This window comes from Callorhinus ursinus, unplaced genomic scaffold (assembly GCF_003265705.2).
Source record: "Callorhinus ursinus isolate GAN/ISIS: 27379988/994484 unplaced genomic scaffold, GSC_fseal_2.0 scaffold3, whole genome shotgun sequence".
Lineage (NCBI taxonomy): Eukaryota > Metazoa > Chordata > Mammalia > Carnivora > Otariidae > Callorhinus > Callorhinus ursinus.
This window is the reverse complement of record NW_027397065.1, coordinates 75,156,419-75,163,556: the sequence shown is the minus strand read 5'-3', so window position 1 is coordinate 75,163,556 and position 7,138 is coordinate 75,156,419. Positions and strand designations below refer to the sequence as shown.

The 7,138-nt window shown below is 36.5% G+C and overlaps 1 pseudogene; it reads left to right on the top strand.

The window, feature by feature from the left end:
- Positions 1-229: 229 nt before the first annotated feature.
- On the top strand, positions 230-1,141 carry LOC112819794 (apolipoprotein D pseudogene; annotated as a pseudogene).
- The last annotated feature ends 5,997 nt before the right edge of the window (positions 1,142-7,138 follow it).

Here is a 7,138-nt window from a genome sequence, read left to right as displayed (position 1 = left end):
CTTGGCTCTTATCTATTCATTCTGTGTGAATTTTCTGAAGTAATATGCAAAGTCTGAGGACATTAATAGATGTATATTCTCTTAGGCTCATGAGGTGGTTAGCAGACACAAAACATAAAGATCCACAGATTTTTATTTTCACTTTTTTTTTTTAGAGAGGTGGGTGGGAGGGGCAGAGGGAGACTGCCTAGCGCAGGGCCTCATATAAAGTAGTTTCATTTCGATAAAATAGCTTGGGAGAAGCCAGTCAACAAGAGAAGGCATCCTAAATTGGATGAGTTTGCATGTGGAAACTGCCTTCATCTTGAAAAAAAGGTTCCATCCTCAGCCCCAAGATGGTGAGGGAGCTGCCGCTTCCTGTGCTGGTCGGCCTCTTCAGCGCTGTAGACGGACAAGGCTTCCACCTTGGGAAATGCCCGAGCCCCCCAGCGCAGAAGGATTTTGATGTGAATAAGTATCTTGGACGATGGTACGAAATTGAGAAGATCCCAGTGAGCTTTGAGAAGGGAAGTTGCATCCAAGCCAACTACTCGCTAATGGAAAACGGAAACATCAAAGTGATAAACCAGGAGTTGAGATCTGATGGAACCGTGAACCAAATGGAAGGCGAAGCCACCCAGGGCAACCTTATGGAGCCTGCCAAGTTGGGAGTTAAGTTCTTCTGGTGGATGCCCTCAGCTCCATACGGGGTCCTGGCCACCGACTACGAGAACTACGCCCTCGTGTACTCCTGCACCACAATTGTCTGGCTTTTTCACATGGATCATGTTTGGATCTTGGGGAGAAACCCTTACCTCCCTCCAGAAATGGTGACCTATCTAAAAGATATCCTGACCTCTAATGATACTGACATTGAGAAAATGACAATCACAGATCAGGTGAATTGCCCGGAGTCACTGTGAGAGGCTCTAAAGGGAGCCTGCCTTCACTCCGTGTTACTTCTTTTGCTTTGCTTCCCCCTCCTCACTCCATCCATCCCCCTCCCCCGTTAAAGACAAACCAACCATGGCAAATGGATGCAAACACCAGTAGAGAAATTTGACAGCAGAAGCCCGTGGAAAGAAAGTCAAGGAAAGTTGGCCCAAACACTTAGCCATGCACCAGTCTGTGACCTTGCCAGTCTAATAATAAACTTGTTGCTGACCTGAAAAAAAAAAAAAAAAAAAAAAAAAAGAATAGTTGCATTTCCCTAAACATCCTCTGTGCTTGGCCTATTAATCACTCCTTCCTGTCTCAACACCAGCAACTACTATTGCTTTTATAATCTTCATGGTTTTGCTTTTTCCAGAATGTCATATACTTGCAGTTATACAGTATGTTGTTTTTTCAGATCAGCTGCTTTCACTTAATAACATACATTTAAAGTTCCTCCATGCCTTTCACGATTTGAGAGCAATTTTTTTAAGTTATGAAATATTTCTCCATTGTCTGGACACATCATAGTTTATGTATCCATTCACGTATTGAAGGGCATCTTTATTACCTCCAGATTTCGGCAATTATGAATAAAGCTGCCATAAACATCCATGTGCACATTTTTATGTGGATATATGTTTTCCACTCATTTGGGCAAATAACAAGGAGCACTACTGCTAGATCTTATGGTAAGAGTATGTTTCACTTTGTAAGAAACTGCGAACTGTCTTGCAAAGTGGCCAAGCCATTTTACAATCCCACCAGCAGTGAATGAGAGTTCCTGTTGCTCCACATCCTCACCAGAATTTGGTGGTCTCAGTGTTTTTTGTGTTTTGGCCATTCCATTAGATGTGTTGTGATATCTGAACATACAAAGAAAACACTTCAAAGCTCACGAATGTTTTTTGCTTATTTCAATATCTGAATAGATTCTTGGAGAGATTGAGGATACTCTTCCTCCCAGAACAACAAAGAATTTCAGACCTTCATTCTAGATGCAATACAAACAGGACCTATAGTGATTGCTGAAGCAGGAGACTATGCATTCATATAAAAACTCCATGAATGTTTACTCATTGTCTTATTTTATAAATATTCTTATTATATTAAAAATAAATAACATTATGTGAATATACATTTCTTTAGCATTCTCAAAGTATTTTTAGGTGTCTTTTAACTAATTATTACAATAAAATGAAATGGATAAATGGGAGACGTTATCACCATTCTGCATCTAAAAATATATCTTCTGTTTATTAGATGGATTATGAACAGCAGCTTTCCATTTTCACTGTTATCAGGGATGTTACTAAGAATTAAGATGAAACTTGCAAAATAGAAAACTCAATGGACAGATCTTGAACAGGTCTTTCATAAATGTTTCCATTCAGTACTAAGTAGAATTACACAAAACATTAAGGAGAACATCAATTGCTTATATTATTTGAATGTTGATCAGTCTGTTTTAGTACATATTTTCCTTGATTAAATATTTTTGAAAGTAGAAGATTCAGATTTTAATCCCTATTTATTTTTTTATTATTAGCTAAAAAAGAAGTTAGTGCAAGTTAGTTCATTTGGAACTATAACTCATCCTGCCAGATAACAAAATTAGAACACTATTTACCGCATCCATAACTTATAAATTATTTTTCTGTGTATATTATTTATATGACTTTATGTATCCAGTCAGTACTCATTTATATTTACCCACATATTTACCATTTCATGCCTTTTCACTGCTTCGAGTATTTTTGGAATCTAGTGTTCCTTTAAAATACTAATACAATGTTTTTCTGAGTTCATGTTTATTTAAGTTTGTGTCTCCTAGTAATAAATTCCTTTTTGTTTTGTCTGAAAATGAATTTATTTTGCTTTTATCCTTAGAGGGTATTTTAGATAGGCAGAGAATTTTAGGTGGTTGGGTTCTTTTTTCATTTTATCACACTGAACATGTTCAATGGTCTTATGGCTTCTTTTGTTAGAAGTCAGTTCTCAATGGTTCATCGGAATGTAGTATATCATTTTTCTTATGCAGTTTTTAGAATCTTTTACTTTTGTTGCATGCATTTTTATATTGCAAGTAGTAGTTGTGTAGTTGTGAATTTCCTTGAACTTGTTTAAAAGTTGAAGTTTTTTGAATCTCTAAATTACTGTTTAATTCATATCTAATAAATCTCAGTCATGATCTCTTCATACACAGCTACTGCCCCATTTGTTTTCCCATTTCCTTATGAGATTCCAAATAAATTTGTAAGTTCTTTTAATTCTACTTTCAATATAGTTTGTATCTCTTGGTGAGTTTTATCTTTTTACTTCGTGCTTCTTTGATACAGAGCTTCCTCACCATTAATTCTCTCTTTATCTTCTCTACCCTACTTACAAACCCATTGAATGGATTCTTAATTTTAGTTACTGTACTTTTTTTAGTTCTAGTAATTCTATTTAATACTTTTATTATTCTACTTGGCAATTCTGCTATGTGACTTTTTATATTTCCTAGTTCTCTACCAAAGTATTTAACCTTTTAATTTTTTTTAAAGATTTTATTTATTTATTCATGAGAGACAGAGAGAGAGAGAGGCAGAGGGAGAAGCAGGCTCCCAAGGAGCAGGGAGCCCGATGCGGGACTCAATCCCAGGACCCTGGGATCATGACCTGAGCCGAAGGCAGACGCTTAACCATCTGAGCCACCCAGGCGCCCTAACCTTTTAATTTATCTTTTGAGTACAGTAATGTAGATAAAGTCTAGAAGAGTCTATTCATCAAGAAATTCTCTTGGTCTCTTTTGATTGTCATATTTATGTTGTCATTCATATTGTCCTATCTTCTCAACTGCTTTATTAATTTTTACTTCAGACTGGATATTTTATTCATAAAACTGTTTGTAGTAATACCTTGAGGACTAGCATAACATTAAATTATTCCAGAGAAGTTTTGTGTTTGCTTCTCCTGGGCATCTGTAGGCAGCAGCTACCTGGGATCAACTTAAAACAGGGTTTAGGAACTGCAGGATTATTAGCATTCGGGGACAGATAAATATTTGTTGTGGAAGGCTATCCCATGTACTGTAGGAGACTGGATAGTCTCCCTGGTCTCTGCTCATTAGAAAGCAATGTCATCCCCTTCCCCTAGTTGTGACAACCATAATATCCCCAGACACTGCCGAATGTCCCTTGGGGGGGAAAACAAAAACAAAAACAAAAAACTGCCACCAGTTAAGATCTACTGGCTTAACCCAGTTTTAGAGAATGAGATTCCTTGGCACATCCAAATTGATTAAAGAAAGCTATGCTAGAACTCACATGATGACTCTTTTACTTATTCCAGTCTTAAACCTAGGGTATGGTTCCTCAGGCCCACCATCCAAAGTTTAAATTTTTACTGGAGTCCCTCAGTCATGGTAGGAACAAGGCTCTACTTACACTTTCCTTAGGATGTAGGTGTTACTGCATTGCTTCGTCTCAGTCTCTTCTAGATTTGTAAATATGCCCAAGGTAGTGGAGCTTGGGTGACTCAGTCTGTTAAGTGTCTGACTCTTTTTTATTTTTTTAAAGATTCTATTTATTTATTTGACACAGAGAGACACAGCGAGAGAGGGAACACAAGCAGGGGGAGTGGGAGAGGGAGAAGCAGGCTTCCCGCGGAGCAGGGAGCCTGATGTGGGGCTCGATCCCAGGACCCCAGGATCATGACCTGAGCCGAAGGCAGACGCTTAACGACTGAGCCACCCAGGCGCCCCAAGTGTCTGGCTCTTGATTTCAGCTCAGATTCTGATCTCAGGGTCGTGGGATCAAGGCCCTCATTGGGATCCCCAATCATGAGGGAATCTGTTGAAGATTCTCTCTCTCTCTCTCTCTGCCCCTCCCCCCTAAAATACATAATTTTTTTTTAAAAAATATGCCCAAGGTAAAAGCATACTGGAATAATGGATTGCTTCTATAAAATTTAGACTAGCAGTTCCTCATCACTATGTCAGTTCTCTGTATTAATGTTCTAGCACTGTTGCAACAATTCATCACACACTTAGCACCTTAAAAATGCACTTATTATCTCACAGTTTCTGTGACTCAGAAGTTGGGAAACAGCATGAGTCTCATAAACCCAAAATCCTAGTGTTGTCAAGGCTCTGGTTCTCAGTCTCAGGATCCTTTCCAAACTCAGTGGTTATTGACAGAGGTCATTTTCTTCTTATACCTTCCACATGGTCCCCTGGATCTTCAAGCCAGCAAAGGCACGATGAATTGTCTTTGTGTTTCAAATCTCTATGTCTTCTGCTTCTGCAGAAGGACTAACATAACGGCTCATAGGATGAAATTGTATAGCTGGATAATCCCCCTATTTTAAAGTCAATATTTAGTAACCTTAATTACATCTTAATTATGTCCGTTTACCTGAACAAATGCATGGGTATGATATCTTCTCATACTGACAGTCCCAGGGACTAGGGTGTGGAAGCATCTTTGGGACTATAATTTTACCACACTCATCAATGCCTTCAGAAATATTCTTTTAAAATATTTTTTCTAGTTTTTCTAGTTATCCTCAGCTGAAGCACTGGTCTGAACACTTACTCTGCCATTACTGAAAGTGGAATTCCTTTTGGTAAAGTTTTTGTTCAGTACTTTAAAATTTTCTCCATTTGAGCAGTATAGGGGATCAGACTGTCCATTTGTGTAATGGGCTAGTAAGGTTCAAGTCTCAGGTGTTCACTTATTCTTCTATGACTTTCTACAAATTTTCTCATTTCTTTATGACTTACTTTTGACATCTATTAACTTGTAACTACATTACCTAAAATACTGAATTATTGTTAGAATTAAATCAGGATATATAAAGTCACTTTAAATGATAAAACATGTACAGTAAATGTTAATTTTCAGAATGTTCATTTTTATTATTAAACTTTAGAAAAACATATTTATACTTTAAAAATGCAGGTAAATGGAAGGCAGCCTACTCATCTATATTTTAATCCCCAAAGAAAACACATCTTTAGAAATAGTGGAACTCATTGTATACTGCCTATATTAATCTAAAGGATAAGTTATAACCAGATATTTAAATAAAGAACAAACACACAGGCACAACAAAATTATGCATTTCTATCATTCTTTAAACTTGATTATTCTTAAAACTCTGGAGTAGATATTTAGAAAATAATTATCCTAAATGAGACAAACTGTCTTGTCTTGGGATCGGTTTTTCATGAGCTATGTACTTTTGTCAGTCTATAAAAATATTTTTATAAAAATGTTTCAGCAGTAGGCATAAAACAATATAAGAAAAATTAGGTTTAGCTGTACAGCTACATAAACACAGGATATGACTGCAGATTTTAAGGCAAACCATGTTGAACATGTTTGAATTCAAGTTGAAATATAATGTTTTAGTACATTCACACCAATTCTCAAAGAAGAGTGTCACACATAATTATAAAGAACTCAGAAAAAAGCACAAAAGGCCATCTGTGAGATTTGAACAAAGCTGTTGAAAATACTTTGTTCATATTACAGTTAGGAATTCTAATGTTTAAGTAATTGGTGTTTAGCTGAGTGGAAACTCACACTGGGGGGGGGAAGTCATCGGGAAAAATCAAATGTAGGAAGGATGATTTGTAAAATTTTGGTCATCTGAAAGTTTTCCATTAGAATTGAAGTAACTTTTCTATTTACACATAAAAATAATTCCCTATAGGAAAAAAATACACTAATATAGACAAAGGCAAAAATTAAAAACCCAGAAGAAATAGCAGTCCCTAAAAATTATTTTCTCATATATGTGTAGCCAAATTCTTCACTTTTTATTGGCCATTTCACAATTAAAATATTAAAAAGATATCAGTGCTAAGAACCGGGAAGTTGTTTTCTCCTGAATCAAGTGTTCTCACTTCCTCCCGTAGATCTGCTTAGTTTCCTTTCTCCTCTACCTCATTTTCATCAAAAGCATCTCTTAAGACTGGTGTGTAAATGTTGCCGCACTTTTGAATCCTTTGGAGACATTTTAACAATTCTATGCCTGTCCTCACTACACACTAATTAATCAGAATCCTTGAAAATAAGACCCAGTCATCAATTTTTTTAAAACTCCACAAGTGATCCTCATGTGAAACCAAGTTTGAGAACCAGTGTTTTCTGAGCGATTGTAGGCCAAATGTAGTTGGTATCTGAAAGTCAAGTCTATTTAAAATATGGGGATAAAACAAAAAAAATGAATATGGATG